This window comes from Meles meles, chromosome 4, assembly GCF_922984935.1.
Source record: "Meles meles chromosome 4, mMelMel3.1 paternal haplotype, whole genome shotgun sequence".
NCBI lineage: Eukaryota > Metazoa > Chordata > Mammalia > Carnivora > Mustelidae > Meles > Meles meles.
In genome coordinates this window covers 62,114,707-62,133,277 of record NC_060069.1, presented here as the reverse complement: position 1 = coordinate 62,133,277, position 18,571 = coordinate 62,114,707, and the positions used below count along the sequence as shown (strand labels likewise).

At 36.0% G+C, this 18,571-nt stretch overlaps 1 long non-coding RNA gene across 2 annotated transcripts in view; it reads right to left on the bottom strand.

Moving 5' to 3' along the window:
- Positions 1–18,571, bottom strand: part of LOC123940835 — a 248,183-nt gene that overhangs the window by 188,870 nt on the left and 40,742 nt on the right. For both annotated transcript variants that reach the window (XR_006818097.1, XR_006818098.1), the window contains exon 2: positions 862–939. This is a non-coding gene — a long non-coding RNA (uncharacterized LOC123940835). The remainder of the gene's footprint in view (positions 1–861; positions 940–18,571) is intronic.

The following is an 18,571-nucleotide window of genomic DNA, read 5'->3' as shown; positions in this document are numbered from 1 at the left end:
AGAGCATAGCCCAAGTAAATCTGTGTACCTCCACAGCTGAGTTCTCCCTCCATCCCTGACAATTCCCAGGGCTACAAAAAAATAGAAAACATATGAAAGACTCAGTCTTCAAACTGGTGTTGGAGGAGAAAAGGCACAATTCTCAAACACAGTGAGACACTTCATCAAACTAAAGAGAAGAAGGCTTGGACGGGACCACCCAAGCATAAACAAAATGACAGAATTCACATGGCAACTAGGCAAAAGCATTGCATTAAAAAGAAAAAGAAGATCCTTTGCAAGGTAAATACCTCATCTAGAAGAAAACATACCCCCCCCCCAACAAAAAGAAGAAAAGTCAGCACACTATAGAACAATGTGTTGTGAATATGAATCGTACAAGCAGGAACTGAAACATGAGAGGATAAGGCAATAAAAGGAGACTATTAAAAAAGTGGGAGTGAGAGGTTGCTGACCTATATCTCTATGTATGATATTGTTAAGAATAATACTTATTAAAAAATTAACAAATGTATCACTAATTTTCATGGAATGTTATTTTTCATGGAAAATTAATTTTCATGAAAAATTTCATTATAGGGCAAAGTATACATGTCTGGAAATCAATTATAATACCACAGAGGAAGAGATTGAGAAAATTTCAGTGAACGCATTTATGAAACAAAAACAATTGACTTAATGGAATTAAGTCAATTAATGTAAAGGACACACAAGTGCAAGCTAATTTAATAATATTTGGCTTCCCTGAGGTTATGAATTCAACAAATGGAAGAGAAAAAAAATACATAATACCAAAAAAAAAAAAAAGCAACAATAATGAAATCTGGGAGGTTTCAGTGAAATTTGTTATAGTATGCTCACCATGGAGATTCATCCTGGTGAAGAAATTTAAGGGCAGATAAGAACACTCCATGTATCCAGGGAGAAAAAGCAACTCATCTGCAAGGGGAGAAATAACAGGTTGGCCTCAGACTTGTCTACTGTAATAGAGAATAACAGACCATGTCAATAAGAATATGAGTAAAAGAAACTGTTATCCAATGATATTATATTGAGCAGAGCTACTGTACCAATACAAACTAAACATGAAAGAACCAGAAAACAGATAGATGCCCATGAGCTTTTCTTTGAAAAACTACTTAAAAATGAAATACAGCCCAAATAAAGAACAAGAAATGCTGGTGGGCACCAAATACAATTAAATATAGAAATAGGAAAACTATTGTGTGGATATGCTTACAGGTCACAGTATTATATTTGTATACCTGGAGCATGTACAAATACAAATAAAATTGGAAAAGTGAGGAGAATAGAAGAATTGTGTCTGTCTTTCCTAGTGGGGCACCAATATGGAGTCAAGTGATACAGAGCTAAATTGAAACATAGTTTCAAAAAATTGATTCCAACCTCTGAATGGCTTTCATAACCCTCTTTTTTCATAGCAGAAGAATCTTTAAGGCAATAATATCTCTACTAAAGAAAAGCAAATGAATCTGAAACTGCTCCAACTACTATATGAGGTTATCATTCTGAAATATTCTAATACAATTAAACTAAGTGTTTTCATTAAAAACTGTATGGTTATATTTAATAAAAGTAAGATGTTACAAGATTTCTGGAACCATATAGAACAAATGAAAACAGAGATAATGTCTGGGTCATGAGGATTTCTACCTTTTTTTTCTCTTTCCTCATTCTCATAATAATCTTACATCATGCTTACAAAAAAATTGATTTTTGGTAATTTGTAAAAAATGAAACAAAATACAACAGCCCTGCAACTAAGAAATTTTAAATCAAATGCTTTTAAAAAGACTAACACATAGCGATACCTGAAGGAATTTGAACAGAGGGATATCATGTGAGAAAAAAAGTGACCTGAATAAATTAATGCTAATTAAGAGATACTTCTTGAAGGTAAATACTGTTTTTGAAGGAAGAAATTAGCAAAGATGGATATAGAAGTGAAAGGGATCTCTGAAAAGATCAAGGAAAGTGTAAAACACATCCAATAAAATAATGAATAGACTCATCTGGACCAATGGTTCTGTATTTAGAACAAGTAAAAAAAAAAAAAAAAGTAAGAGGGAGGAAGGAAGGCTAGAAGGGGGAGAAGGAGCAGAGGAAGAGGAGGAAATGGGGAAAAAGAGAAGGGAAAGCAAGGGTTGGGGGAGAAGAAGAGGAAGAGAGAGCCCTTTTCAAGTTTTCTCGTGTACTAATTATAACAATACTGTGAGTCCTTTAAACAACAAAATTATAGCCTTTGCTAGAGTGTCTCCAAATAGAGAAAATAAGATAAGGGCAGGAAAATTTGCAACTGGAGACAGCTACAGACCAAAGCAAGCAACGGTGAGGGACACACATTGCTTCCTGAGTGACTTTCTCTTAGGGTTTTGCTTTTGCTGATAGTGCTGCTATTATCCACACAGTGGGAGGTTGTTGACGTGGGTGCCAGTGACCGAGCAAGGAAAACTAGGTCTCAGATTTTTGAGCACAATATTCTGTTGTGTTTCCAGGAGCTGGAACCAATATCCAAAACTGGCCAGAAAAACGTTTCTTTTCAAAAGACTTTACCATGGCAGTTGTTATGATGATTAATTTTATGTTCAACTTAACTGGGCCAAGGGTACTCAGATACTTGGTCATGGTCATTCTGGGTATGTCTAGGAAGGTGTTTCTGGATGAAATTAACATTTGAATTGGTAAATGGAGTAAAGCAGATTGTCTTCCTTCAGAGGTGGCTTCTAGCCAGTCCAGAGAAGGCCTGAAGAGATTAGAAAGTCCGGCCCTCCCACAAGAAAGCGAGGGGAAAACTCGTCCAGCCTGAGTGAGGTGACACCTGTGTCTTTTCCTGTCTTCAAACCTGAAGTGAAACGTTCGCTTTTCCAAGGTCTGGAAGGCTGCCGATTCTCAGACCAGAACTTGAGCCATCAGCTCTCCTGGTTCTTAGGCTTTTGACCCTGGACTGGATGTACAGCATTGGCTCTCCTGGATCTCTAGCTTGCAGACTGCAGATTGGGATTTCCCAGCCCCCATCATCATGTGAGCCAACTCCATATAATAAATCCCTTTCTATACATCCTGTTGTTTCTGTTTCTCTGGAGAACCCTGACTAGTATAGTTAAGTGTCTTCTAACTAATGGTTCCAGTGGCTGTATTGTCTAACAAGGTAACCAGATAAAACCCATGCACCACTGTTCATACCAGTGCCTCTCGAACATTACTATGCATAAATGTTCTGGGGGATGTTCTTAAAATGCAGATTCCCATTCATAGGTCTGAAGCGGGGCCTGGGACTCTGCCTTTCAGAAGAGATCTCAGGAGATGCTGACGCTAATGCCAATGCTGCTGATCCAGGTATGCATTTTGAGCAGCCAACATATAGAAACTGCATCTTTACCTCAAAGCAAAGTGACCGAAGACTCGTACAAGGCTAGTAGACTCAGCTGCATTCAGTCTCAGGCCTTTTCCTATATCAAATCAAAGCTGTAGTTAAAAGTATAAATCAGGGGTCATCTGTGAGGGAAATGAATGTCACTCACAGTGGTTGGTCTCTGTTTCAGCTACCAGCAAGCCACAAATTGGTGCCTGTCTGTGCATGAAGAAGAACAATAGAAATGGATAAAAACAAAAGCATTTCCCTTTGGGCAGAAACAATCCACTGTTCCAAGTATTATTTTCTGGCTACATACCATGGCAGGCAGAACTCTGCCTCTAAGTGGAACTAAATCTGTGCTGCAAACTTTTGCTTTCCCAGAATATTCCCATATCAATGCATTCTTTTGACAAGTACCTGAGCTTGCTTGCCTATCTTGCCAGAACAGAGAAACGTGCATTTCTGAGTTACTTCTCGTGGTATCAAGCCCATCGATAAGAAAGATTATGCCATCCATTAAAATGTCATTTTGCTGATTTTAGAAAAGAAAAGCCTTCATTTGTGACAATTCAAACATGCTCTTCAATATCCATATTAGAGTTTATAGAAAATGAAATGCTATCTTAATTTTCCATTTAGTTTTAGGTTAAAATTTTGCAATAAAATTGCCCTCACTTGACAAAAGCTCTTGTTAAAGCAGTAAATGCTACCACATATTTACCTAACAGACACCGGGTTAATGAAACATGAAAAGATTTTGACATAAATGACAAGAGGCACCTGTAACTTTCATAAGAAAAAAATATGTTCTGTTTTATCCAGACTTCTGAGCAGTCAGGCTCATGACTGGAAGTAGCTGCCCAGGTTAGAAGACCTGGAGTTTCATCAGATGTATTACCGATTCTTTGGACCGCACAGTATTTTAAACTGTTTTGTGACAGGAAATATCATGCAGGTGTGAAACAAGGGAGCTGAAAGGTGCTTTTGCTCACTTTACATTATGAGTTCCATCCAGCATAACACTCACTTCTTTTTCCTTTTAACATCATCCTGAGTTTCTCATTTTCTCGACTGCTTTGGTAGATGCTTTGACACTTGACACTTTAAAAGGAGCAAAAAAACAAAAGGTATTTCTATAGAGACATCTCTTTGTTTCCTAATACCATGGGAGAAAGAAGTCTTCTAGAAAATCAGATGTCCTGATTAGGGAATCTTCACATATGCAATTGTAATACATTTAAATAAGCGTACCACCAAATCTAGACTGTGTGCAATGTAATATTTCTTTGAAGTTCCACAAGGCTCTAAAGGTTGTGTGACAGATATGTGGAAATACTGGTTAATAGTGCAGTCTAGCTGATTAAATGCAACGTGACATTGTTACTGAGTGCCAAGACAATAATGGTACCCAGTGGCTAGATTGCTAAAATAAAGTGAGTTACTGGCTCACATAGGTATTACCTAACATCTGGGTCACGCTGTTTCTCAAACATAGAAAAATCATTAGTCTAATGAGTTAAGGTTGCTTGACACCTTATATATATAGGCTCATACATTTATGTAAATTACTTCAAAGATCTGGAGAGGGTTTTCAGTTTCTAGTTTCCTGAGTAGAATCAGAAAATGCATTTGTACCCAAAGTATTGAAGAAGTTCTAGTGCCACAAAGTGAGTAATGTAAGGCATTTTAACCCCAAAATTAGACTCTACTCTCTGTCCTGCATTTTCACATGAGAATCACAAACACCGACCCACTCTCTCACCTGTCCCTCTCCTCCCCAGCACCCCCACTTTTCCCTGCGGTAAGGCATTTCAGCCATAGTAACATTGATTTTAAAAGTCAGGTTTTTGTTACTATTTAATGAAAATAGCATTCTACAGCAGTTTTTATTAATGAAAAATTATGAGTTTATCAAAGTGAACTAACTAAATGAAGGGAACATTTACAGAATGGCTTCCACTAAGTATCTCCATCGAGTAGGCATTTTATATGCATTACATGCATGATCTCACTTAATCTCTACCAACAATCTGTAAGGAAATTATTAATTCCACTATCCATCCAGGTAAGAAAGTGGAGCCTCTGAGAGTGCAAGTGTGTCCCTGACTGCAAAACTAGTTACCAATAGAGCTAAAATATAAGCCCATATCCATGTGATTCCAGTACATATTTTGATCATATCATATTATCACATATATATAATAAGTTAACTAAAATAAAACATAATTTAGCCCACCCTGAGCAGCTATATGCTTGGTTTAAATCTATTCATTTATGTAATTAACAAAGTAATATAACTCATTTTAGAGAACTAGGGCCGTAGAGAAAACTGCAAAGAAGATAAATATCATCTGTAATCCTGCCACCCAGAGATAATAACTGATAATACTGGGTGATTTTATACACATTTAAATTTTACACATTTAGGTTCATAATGTATCTTCTATAGCAATATTTACATGTAATAATATGTAAGGACTGCTTTCCATGTTATTAAAAGTGTTTCTCAACAGGACTTCCTACCTGTTATTCTATATCATAGAGAAACTATAATTCAGCCTGTTCTCCTTTGTTGAATATTCCTGATGTTTCAAAGTACAATTATCTTTAAAAGTAAAAAAATAAAATAAAAATGCAATAAGATATAATGAAAACAACTTGGCACTGGAAATACAGAAAATTGAATCCTAGGTTTGCTATTTGCTAGCTCTGAAACCTTAAGAAAGTCATTTAACCTTTCTGTTATTGATTTTTATCTGCAAAATCAAAGAGAGTAAATAACATTTTTTCATATATTTTAGCTTCTATGATTCTAGGAATACTATCGAAGTATTCTAAAACTCTGATGCTCAAAGTGGGATATTTGTATACTTGAAGACACAGGCAATTGTTGAGAGAGGGGAGGTTACAAACATACAAGACTGGATCGATGGGGCAGGTCTCACTTTCTGTTTACCCAATTGACTCAAATGGAGTTGAAATTTCACTGTGACGATTACTAATGTATTATGAAATAAAATGAGATATATTCATGGATTTTACTCCTTAAACAGAAAACTTTGAAATACCAAACTCCAGTTCCCTAAGATACATAATGCCCTACTGTGTTCTTAGCTATATTCAGTGGAATAGTTTGAGTATTTAAATAGCACTGCCTAGGGCAACTGAAACTGATCCAAAAACACTGCAGTTATGTTAGTAATGCATAAGGTATTTCCATGTAAATGATGCAGCTTGTTGGCGCAGATTTCCCTTGCAAATGTCTTCCTTCACATGCTATAGACAGTTGAACTGTTCTCTACGTTGAAATGAACAAATAGTGATATCTTTCTTTTGTTTCCTAAATGGATTCTTCCAAAAGAACAGAATCTAAAGTAATAAGAACTAGTAATAATAATGATGATGATGATGCTTCCTGAGCTCTTGTTAAAGATATGAATTTTAATACCATTAGCAAAAAAATGGCTTTGAGATTCAACTTAGGCTTTGTGACTCCTAAGCCTGTTTCTTCCTTGTTCTTTTCCTGTTGTTATTTGTCATTCAAGTTCGGTTCACTTGCCACCATTTCAGCCATTACTTTCTCCTGTGGTTGCCATGTTAGAGACAAATTTTCACTCATCATTCCTTTAGTATATTAGCTATTAATGAAATGTACACAACAAATCTATTTCAAACTACTTCTTCCCAATATAAGTTAAACGTGCATGTGTGCAACACACACACAGACTGTTACACATGGAAATCCTTGAGATTTCTCTTATCTTTGAATGGTTTGCAAAACAATCTCTAAAACCATTGTTGAAATGAGAATCGCCATCTATACCAGTGAAGATAGGATGAATCATCTGGGAGTTGTTCGTTTGGATAGTCAATCCATGAAAACTAACAATTTCATAGAGCGTGAAACAAAAACTGACCTTACTTCTGAAGAAGTAAAAATTGGTCTGAAGAACTAAGTCAGGCATAAAATACGATGAAATTTAAACAGGGTCTTTAAGACCGTGATTTAATATGCTCTGCCCATCCTTCAGGGCTGAGTTTGCTTTTGTGGGAATTTACAATAATGGGCAAACAGTGCATTTCTATACATATAGCTTTGTGTTTTGTTCTTACCATGACATCTACTGAGACTGGGTTATTCCCTTCAGTAATGAGAATATAAATAGGAATGGTATATGACTTTTATCCTGAAGGAGCTCAAAATATTTTGGTCAAAAGTGAAAGATCCTTAACACAGGAACATAATGCTTCTGGGGGTATTTTTCTTGTTTTGTTTTGTATTGTTTTTAGAACAAGCCCAACTCATAAAACTATTTGTCAGTTTTCCAGCATCATGCAGATACCAAGGCTAATATTTCAGCATTGATGATATGTTATGTTTGTGTAGAGATTTACAGTTCCTTTCCACACACAATGCCCCATTTGATCTCACAGCAGGCATGGGAAGTGAGTAAAGCAGCAGTCATCCACATTTGAGAGACAAGCCAGAGAAATGAAGTAACTTCTTCAAGGTCACACAAGTAGACTGTGAAAGTCGAGACTCAAATGGACTATTTTGGATTATCAGTCTAATGCTGTTTATACTCTTCTTTTTGACACATACCAGATTCTTTGAAAATGTTGGCCAATTTTACGTTAGAATCAAGAATTAAATTCAAGAATCTAACAATGAGATCTAAGAATTAGATGAATGTAGAAAACAAGCGATGTATGCACAATACCCTACATTCCACCTTTGCTAGTCTCCATTTTACTAAGCACTCTGAAGAAAGTAGATAGGCCAGGATTGGGTGACACAGAATGAAAACTTGAAAAGAAAAGTATTTATTGAATTAGAAATAGAAAACCAGTAGGACAATGTTTTACATCTAATAAGAAGCCCTATTTAGAAGAAAGAGTTAACAATCTGGAAGGGTGTGCTGAAATTAACCTTGTTAGCATGATAAGGGAAAAGAGGCTATGAAATGGTCCCAAGAGTGAAGTGAGCAGAGTAAATGGGAGGAGCCAGGCTAAGGATTTTCTCTGCCAGAACCTGGACTACACAGGCTCCCCTCAGCACTGCCATGATTAAAGACTCCTCCTTCTGCTAAACACATTGTAAGAATAAAGTTTACCTATAAAATAAATAGTAAGTAAGACAGAACAACACTTATCCTTGCTAGTTCCACTTCAGGGAAGGATTAAGGAGAAATTTGTACAAAAGACAAAGAATGACATCGTGAAAATCGTGAGTCAAAGAGGTTGCCATTTTTCTTTGCCTGCAGTTTTTTTTAACTTCTTAGATTCAAGGAGCCACCTGGATGTGCTTTCAGCTTTACCAGCTAATGTACCAAGTTTAGTGCTTTTGGCATCTACTCTGTCCTCCTACTTCTACATGACGATCAATGGGAGGACTCTGAAGACTAGAACTTTGAATAACTTGCTGGGTTGATCATGGGTTGTGAGTGGTGATGATAGCAGCTACCTGTAGGAATCTTCCTGGTTCTACTGGCCCCAAGTGCACTGGAAGAGCTAAGTGGATTAGAAAGGAGAGAGGGGACACGGATATCTCAAGTTCATCACTGCTACACTGGAGCAACTGATATTCCAAACCAATTTTGTTTTAAGTCATTGGTCCATACTCTGTAAGGGGAACCAACACAAAGACATTTCAATTATCTACAAAAACTCCAGTGACATTGATTTTACCCTTTCTGTGAGCCAGAGTTGAGCAATAAAAACCTTTGCATGAAAAGAGTAGAAGAAAAAAAATGCCAGAACTCAAAATGTCTCCTGGTCAATGCCCTATTTCCTTTAGCACAGAGGGACAGATTTGCCTTTGCCTATTACCAGATATGTCCTTCAAATTGAAGCCATCTGTTCCATGAACTTCTAAGACTTGGGCCAAGGGAACTTTAAACCAAGAAACCATTTCGCCAAATGTCAGTCAGAGTGTCTGGCATCTGGCTGAATCCTAAAAGCTTTGAATGTGATGTTTCAGAAATCTGCAGCCTTTTCTGGAATTTCACAAATTGTAGTGTGCACTTAAAAATGTACGTTTATGTTTTTGATTAGAAAATGAGCAGATATTCATGATAAAACTTTTAAATATAAAAAAGAAAGAAAATAAAAATGATTCACCATCTTACCACACAGATAAAGCCACTATTATTACGTGGTTCTGTTTGCCCATCTTCTTTTATAAATTGTTTGTTTTATAAACTTAGCATCATACTCTACCTACTGCTGTGTATATCTGCTCCTCCCTATATATTTTCCGTCCCTTAATAGTCTATTAAAATGTTAATCTAGGGAGGGCACGTACTGCATGGAGCACTGGGTGTGATGCCAAAGCAATGAACACTGTTATGCTGTAAATAAACAAATAAAAAAAAAAAGGAAAAAAAAATGTTAATCTAGTACAAGGCAGTGCCACTAGGAATCAGTTCTAAAGTGATGCACATATAGATTTTTTCCAGTTTTACAAAGAATGTTTTAGAGAATGACTTTGTTCTTATAACATGATGTGTATTTTTGATCTCTGTCCTTTTATTTTCTAGAATTGTCATAACTGACAAAGATCGATGAATATTTACAGAATTCTGATACATTTTGTGAATATTGATTTCTAGAAAGTTAGTACTCTCTCACAAGCAGGGTGTGTAAATGAGGAGCTCTGTTGCACCGTACCCTGTCCACAAAAGAGTTATCCTGGAAGGATATCCAAAAACCATCCAAATATTATTAGTCTGAATTCTCACTAGTGAGATTAATCATTTTTTCTCTCTCTCTCTTTCTCTCTCTCTCTCTCTCTCTCTCTGTCTCTCATAAATGCTGCTTCCCTCAACAGGAAAATAATCTAAATTCTGTGACACACCCTGTTCCACAGCCTGCCCTAAGCTGGTCACCTAGGATTCATTGGAGGAGTTCTGTCCTGATCTCTTCTACCCACCACCTGGTATTTTAGCACTTCTCGGAGGGGAAAGCATATACCAGTGCTCAGCGGCCCTCTTCCATCTGATTATGCCTGAAGCATGTACAGCAGAAAGTCCTCAACATTTGCACCTTCTTATAATTTTCAGTTATTGCAGGTTTCCTCCCATTTAAAAAAAAATATTCTGTATATCTTTTAATTTGCATTAGTTTCAGTATTTTTACACTTTACATTTGTACTCTGTTCCACTTTTGAGCCTTTAATGTTCTGTAGCTTCATTTTGAGTGATCAGTGCTTTCTCTTCTCCCAAATGCAATTTCAGCTTTTGGGGGGGGGCGGGGCCTTCCCCCATCAGCATCCTTTCCTTCCTGCTGGAGACCTATTCTCCCCAGTGGAATCCTCTCTTCCAAACATTTACTAAAACCCAGTTTTTTTCTGAGCCAGCCATGAATTAATCCCTAAAAGCTAATATAATCAATATATTAGCTCAACAACTCATGCTATGCTTTCTTTTATTTAAATACCTTAAGAGAAATTAAAGAAAAATAATAGCCTTCCAAGATCCAGAGAATTGAGTTAATGATAGATGTGGGGGAAACACTTTGGATCTGAGAGCCTCATTCAGTGCTCCTGAGAACTTCATGCTGCTGCCATTGGAAAGACTGGAACTTTACCTTAAAATGTTAATCGAATTTTAAAAATATATGATTCTGAATCCCAAATATATCTTTAATTTTCTTAGGCTCTGAACTCCATACTTATTTCCATTTTTAGCAAAATAAAATCCTGTTTCTGCAAAATGGGTAGTATTCACAATTTTGTTTCCTCCAGTTGGTTTCAGTCTTTAAGTTCATTGACTACTGAACAGGGAATTTTGCTCTGGGAATTTTGCTCTGGGAATTTTGTCACAAGCTCAAGCTCATAGTATTTTAAAAGGAGAAGGGTTTCACAGAACTAGAACAAATAATCCTCAAATTTGTATGGAACCACAAAAGACCCCAAATAGTCAAAGTAATCTTGAAAAAGAAGACTAAAACTATAGGTACCACAATCCCAGATTTCAAGATACACTGCAAAGATGTGTAATCAAAAGAGTATGGTAGTGACACCAAAAAATGGGCACATAGATCATCAGAAGAGAATAGAGAGTTCAGAAATAAACCCTCAATTATAATGCCAATGAATCTATGACAGAGGAGGTGAGAATATACAATGGGAAGGCAGTCTCTTGAACAAATGATGTTGGGAAACTAGACAGTTACAGACAAAAGGATGAAGCTGGACCATTTTCTTACACTATACACAAAAAATAAACTCAAAATGAATTAAAGACCTAAATGTGAGACCTGAAACCATAAAAGTCCCATAAGAAAATATAAGCAGTAATTTCTTTGACAAAAGTCACAAAAACATTTTTCTAGATATATCTCCTCAAGCAAGGGAAACAAAAGCCAAAATAAACTATTAGGATTACAACAAAATAAAAACTTTCGCAAAGTAAGAGAAACTATCAGAAAAATGAGAAGACAACCTACTGAATAGGAGAAGATATTTGCAAATGTTATATATGAGAAGGGGTTAATACCAAAAATATAAAGAACTTATACAGCTCAATACCAACCCCCCCCAATAATCCAATTTAAAAATGGGTAGAGGATGGGGTGTCTTGGTGGCTCAGTCAGTTAAGTGTCAGACTCTTGATTTCAGCTCAGGTTGTGAATTCAAGTTGTGAGCTCAGAGTCTTGGGATCAAGCCCCAGGATCACGGGATTGAGCCCCTCTTAGGGCTCTGCACTCATCAGAGAGTCTGCTTCTCTCCCTCTGCCCCTCCCCTCACTCACATACAAGCTCACTCTCTCTGTGTCTCTAATAAATTAATAAATCTTAAAAAACAAAAATGAGCAGAAGTCATGAATAGACATTTTTCCAAAGAAGAAATACAGAAGGACAATGGACACATGAAAAGACGTCCAACATCATTCATCATCAGGGAAATGCAAATTAAAATCCAATGAGATATCACCTCATACCTGTCAGAATGGCTAAAATAAAAAACACAAGAAATAACAAATGTTGGCTAGAATGTGAAGAAAAAGGAACCTTCATGAACTGTAGGTGGGAATGTAAGCTGAAGCAGCCATTGTAGAAAACAATATGGAAATTCCTCTAAAAAGTAAAAATAGAACTACCATATGATCAAGTAGTTCCTCTACCAAGTGTTTATCCAAAGAAAATTTGAAGATATATGTACCCCTATGTTCATTGCAGCATTATCTGTAATAGAAAAGATACGGAAGCAGCCCAAGTGTCCATCCATAGATGAATGGAAAAAGACGAGGTGGTATATATACAATGGAATATTACTCAGCCACAGAAGAGAATGAAACCATCACATTTGCAATGACATTGATGGACCTAGAGGATATAATACTAAGTGAAAATAAATCCATCAGAGAAAGACAAAACCATATGATTTCACTTATTTATGGAATTTAGGAAACCAACAAACAAAAAAAAACAAAGGAAAAAGAAAAAAATAACAAATATAGGGATATATAGAATATATAATATTCTCTTAAATATATAGACATAATGGTGGTTGCCAGGGAAGGGAGGAAGGGGGAAGAGTGGAAGAGGAAATAAAAAAGAGAGAGAGAGAGAAGAGACAATGGTATCTGAAGAACCTCAGAAAAACAAGAGCCTGAGAAATCACACAATTCGCAAAATGATGCTGTTGATTAATATCTTCCAGCACTCAAATGAATGCTCTCTAATACAATTATGTCACTTGCTAGGCTGTTATGGTTAAAACCTTCATAGGAGATATACTCTAAAAGAACTCTTCCAGGGTATTTTATTTTACTTATATTATTATCACAGCTTCATGTTAACCTATTCCTTTGTAACCTATCCATCCTAAAAACACATCCAATTCCTATGAAAAGAAATAGTTCCTAGTTAAAAATAAAAGTTACAAATACACAGGTGCAATCTCAGATGAGTCAAAAAGCTAGTGTGCTGCTGCTACCATTCTGTTCCTCACAATTACATTTTCTCTTAATCATGTGCTGTGCACCTGCTTCTAAGGGACATGCTTCCAGGAACTCAAACGATTCTTTGCCTGAATCCACATTTATTTAGCTTAATGAGCTTTATGCATATGCTAATCTTTGAAATACCATATCTCAAAGAGGGGTGAAATACACATATATATGTGTGTGTTCTTTATTAAGAAATATATATTTAAACATAAAAATAATACATATGTATTTATATTTTATGTATATATATACGTATGTGTGTGTGTGTGTATATATATATATATCTCCCAGTAAAGAGCACAAATTTTTAAAAGCAGCAAAAGTTCTAATAGTTCAGTAGTGTGGTATAAAATATGATGGCACAATTTTTTCTCCAGTGAGCAGAGAGAATAGAGACATTCAAAACCAAGAATAGCTTTCCTCTTGGGTTTAGATTTTTTTTTTTTTTTTTCATATAATGCACAGGCTTTCGGTTTTGGCAGATTTACTCGAGACTAAAAATGAAACGTGATCATTGTCTTTCATGACAAATAATTCTTGTCCTGTTTGGCTAACTGAGGAAATGACATCTTAAGGACCCCAATTGAATTTGGAGGAAAGCTGAGCTGCCTAAGAAGAAAGGTTTTGTGGCAACAAGGCAAAGCATGGGATTCATGCAGATCCAATGCCCATACACACCTACATGAGAAAGGGGCTCTCTTAGTCTTCAGAATGCTTGTTTGGCAAGAGGGTGTCCCATACCCAAGAGGAACTGAAAGGTAAAATGACTTCCTCTCCTCCAAGACACATGAGGCTGCCTGGTGCCTATTGTCATGACTTCTACCCTTCAGGGGCTAAAGTCAGGATAATCATGGTCTGATTTCATTCCATCTTCCATGAAAAGACAACTTTGATAAGCCCTTTCACAGGTTACTGTATTTACACATAAATCAGTTCATTTAACCTTTGAGATTAGCATGACAGGGTTGATTAACAAATATGTAAATCAGTAATTTGATTATATTTGCTTGTCTTAGAATAAGACTAAGTCTGGCACAGTATGTGCATATCTTGAACCGGGACTAGTTTTTTTCTTCACTTTTTATTAAGCTGACTGAAGTAGATTATTCAGAAGGTAAATCCTGAACTTCAATGAAATGAGCTTAGAAAAACTGGACACATTTTACTAAATTACATCTTTTATACCATTAAGGAATACATCAAGAAACGCAACACATAAATTAGAATCGAGGGATTTGGGAAGTTTGAGAATTTTCAATTTACCAAGAAAAGACTCATTTAAAGACAGACAGAATGGGCTCTGCGTTTCCTTTTGTTAAGAGGTTAGTTCTTCATACTATGAAAATCACTTACATCTATAGACCTCAGGAGTTTAAAAACTGGTTCACCCATTTCATTTTCTTTGGCTCTTTCAGATATCTTATATAAGTTATTTGCAGAAGAGATTTTTATTTCAATTTTGAAGCCATGAAAACAAAGGATAGGAAGCTTCTGTGCACTGCAGAAGGAAAGCCCATTGACAGACAGCGACTTTAACTTAACAATTGAAGCTTATTACTTCTACAGGGAATTCAAGTCAAAACAACCCATCTTTCTTCATTTACAATTAAAATTAACAATTTCTTGTTAAAGTATTTTCACATGTACCTTATCTCCTTTATTTGTTCCAAAATGCTTAGTAGGAAGGAAATAAATCTTACTCATCTTCATATCTTCTGTGTTGCTAAATCTGGTAACTTGTACACATTAACCTATCTTGACAAATTAGACTATACTTTTAACAGACATTAATATAATTATTCAATAATTAATAATAAGCATATATATAATATCCATCCATGACTATTTGTTAGTGAGAAAATATTGCTTTCTCCACGTTAAATCCATTTTAGAGGTAAAGCAAACAGTTATCCAGCTCTAGTTTTGTTTTGTTTTATTTTTTTTCATTTCTCATAGTTGAATTTTCCAAAGATGGATTTAGACTATCTTTTGGCTATTCCATCCCAACTCCTTTCTCCCACACATAAAATTGGGATTCTCTGTAGATATTGAACCTTCTGCCTTCAGTCAGAATGGGGTAACATTCCTCAGCATTTAATAAAAGTTTTAATTTTGTTTCCGTGTTTATGTCCTGTAGTCTTGCCTTTGTCTGTTTATGGTGATATATCAGAATACTATAGACTAGGTGGCTCAAATAACAGAAATTTATGTCTAACAATTCTGCAGGCTGGAGAGTCCAAGTTCAAGGGGCCAATAGATCTGATGTCTGGTGAGGCCTGCTCCCTGGTTTACAGATGGCCATTTTCTCATATTCACATGACATAGAGCAGAGAGAAGAGCAATCCCTCTCATGTCTTTTTGTTTTGTTTTATAGTTTTTTGTTTTTGTTTAATAAGGCACTAATCCTATTTATGAAGCTCTATTCTCAAAATCTAATCACATCCAAAAGATCTCACCTCTTAATACCATCACCCTGGAGGTTAGAATTTCAATGCAAGCATATTGGGGTGACACAAACATTCAGTAGGAAGCTTATTAGTACAATATTTTTGACATACTTAAAGATCCTAATAAGTTAAGAAACTACATATTATTCAGTTTTTATATTATTTTATATTTTATATTATATTATATTTCTCATTTGCAATTAAAATGTATATGATCTTAATTAAAATTCTTAAAAAGGAAATTTTCTCTGGCCAAGTTGATCTGACCAAGAAAATGTAAGAATGTATGTGTTGGCCCCAGATGTGGCAAATGCTAAGAGGTTTCTATATGGAAAAAGAAACAAATTTTGAATGATTTGTATGATTCTATGAGGCATTCCTATCCCACTCCCAGAAAGTTACTGTAGATGAAAGTGACTTTTGGCCAAAATGGTCATCACGCATGATGGCCAACTTTTGGTGACCTCTTCTATCATAAATTAACCACCATAAGTTCTGGGATTCCTGCCAACATTACTGCCTCCAAAACATAGTCTCTAATTTCCCATACACATATTTTGATGCCAGGGGTAATGAGAAATGCGGTGAGTATAATAATCTAAAGAGCAGTTGTGACTGTTCACACATGGAGACCTCAATTTGTGGCACACGTCTGGAACTAGTCTATCTTTAAAGGTTTTCCTCATCCTACCCCTTCTTTCAAAGCCCATTCTCAAAATATAAGCATTACAGACAAAGTTAGCAATTCTATATTGAAATGTGAAACGGCATTTTGATAAGACTCACAGTGTTGGCAAAAAGTCAAATGAAACCATGGTGATACAAAAGCAGCTACATAAAAACATAAAGCCTTGCATTGTTTTAAATTTCAGAAGCTCAATTTAGCTTAACCAAAGCAGAAAGACTGTAAAGTAATAATACTGAAACAGAAACCACAAATAACCTTAGAAATTCTTTTTCATACCATGAAGAAGTATTTTTCTGTCCTGAAAACTCTTAATGCCTTAGTTTAAGGGCCAGCTCTCTCTTGACGTGTTGGGCTGGATAATTCTTCGCTGTGGAGGCTGTCATGTGTATTGTCCGACATTTAGAAGCATCTCTTGTCTCTATCCACCTGATGCCTTAGCATCCCTCACCTCTCATACTCCTACAGCTATGAAAACCAGAAATGTCTCCAGACATTGCCAACTCCCTCCTGAGTGACAGGTTCTCTCTCCCTGTTGAGAACCACTGACTAAAGTGTCAGGATGGAGAGATGAACAAAAACAGATATAAATTCAAAAATTTTACAAGTAAAATTTTGAATGATAGAGACAATGCTGTTTATAGGAAAAGCTGGACCATTTCCTTATTCATTCTTCCTGGCATTAACTAACTGCACACTGGGTGCCAGGCACCACTTTACACTCACTCACTTTTGCATTGATTAACTCCACAAAGGCAGTCAAGCCCTTTCATACACAGTCTTCCGATATACTGCTGCAGAAAGAACACTGGATTAGTAGAACAAGGGTCTGACAGATTATTAAACATCTCCAGTTTGCTGATACAGAAGACCCTAAGAAAGGACAGACTGAATACTGGCTGCGTTACCATAGGTGTGTTACCACTTGTAATATGGGGCAGACGCCCAACTTTCCAAGCCTCCATTTTCTCTATTTACTGATGAAAAAACTACTACATAGTGTGTTGAGAATCAAAGATAATATAAGTGTAATCCCTGGCATATGAAAGCTATTACCATTGCTTTCCATGAATCATGTGCCTACTATTAATCATGTCCATTATTATTATTATTATTATTTTCTCTATCACCATGACAGTTGTGAATTATGCCAGAGAATCTGTGATGTTACCTTGTATCTTGAGTCCAAACCAATCTGAACTGTTGGAAAATATTATTTATAGTGGTACACAATTTATTTGAGCCACATTAACAAGATTATTTTATCCTTTCAAAATTAAGAGTTGAGAGTTCAGCTGAACAAGAAGGAATTAGATTTTAGGGCCCCACTATCCTCTGTTACATTCCTGGGCTATAAATTCAATTTTTCTATTTCTGTCCACTAAGGTAAACAAACCCCTGTATGTACATCTAATTACTTGGTTTCTCATTTTGCTACAATCCACCTATAATTCTATTTAGCCATCTTCTGATGGAAACTATTTATAGCAGTCTTGTCTTGGAGAAAAAGATCCCTTTCATCACCATTGGGGTCTGGCAACCTTAGACTAGACTAATGAGTCATTAAACTCTGTGGAATACCTTTAAAACAATTTCAGGTTTTTTTCTTCCTCCTTAAAGAGCAATATATATTCAGGGTATCTGGTGCTAAAAATAACAAATATATGAAAGCAATAAAATTCAAATCTTAATAACCCTTTCCTGAGGCATCTCACTACTAACACACACATGCATACACCCAAATGCACCCATATTAACAATTCAGACAGAATTATGAGATAATATAGCAATTTCTACTTTATAGGTTTGCACAGAATGCTGGGGAAGCACACAGAAAGTTTCTTATTCACTTTTGGTTGATCATGACGGCCTCCTGGATGGTGTGTCCTAAAAGAAAAGAAGTTAGCTAATCAATGAGAACAAAGATGTTGGAATGAGAAGTCCAGAAGATAATGCTAATGGCAGAGAAAGGCAATGACATATGCAAAAGCCTACAGTGGAAAGAGTGAGAGAAGTCCAGTGCATATTGTGTGGCTGGGATGTTGGTGGTACTCAGAATACGGAAGGGATAAGGCTGGTGACATGAACAAGAGAGAATATGCAAGACACT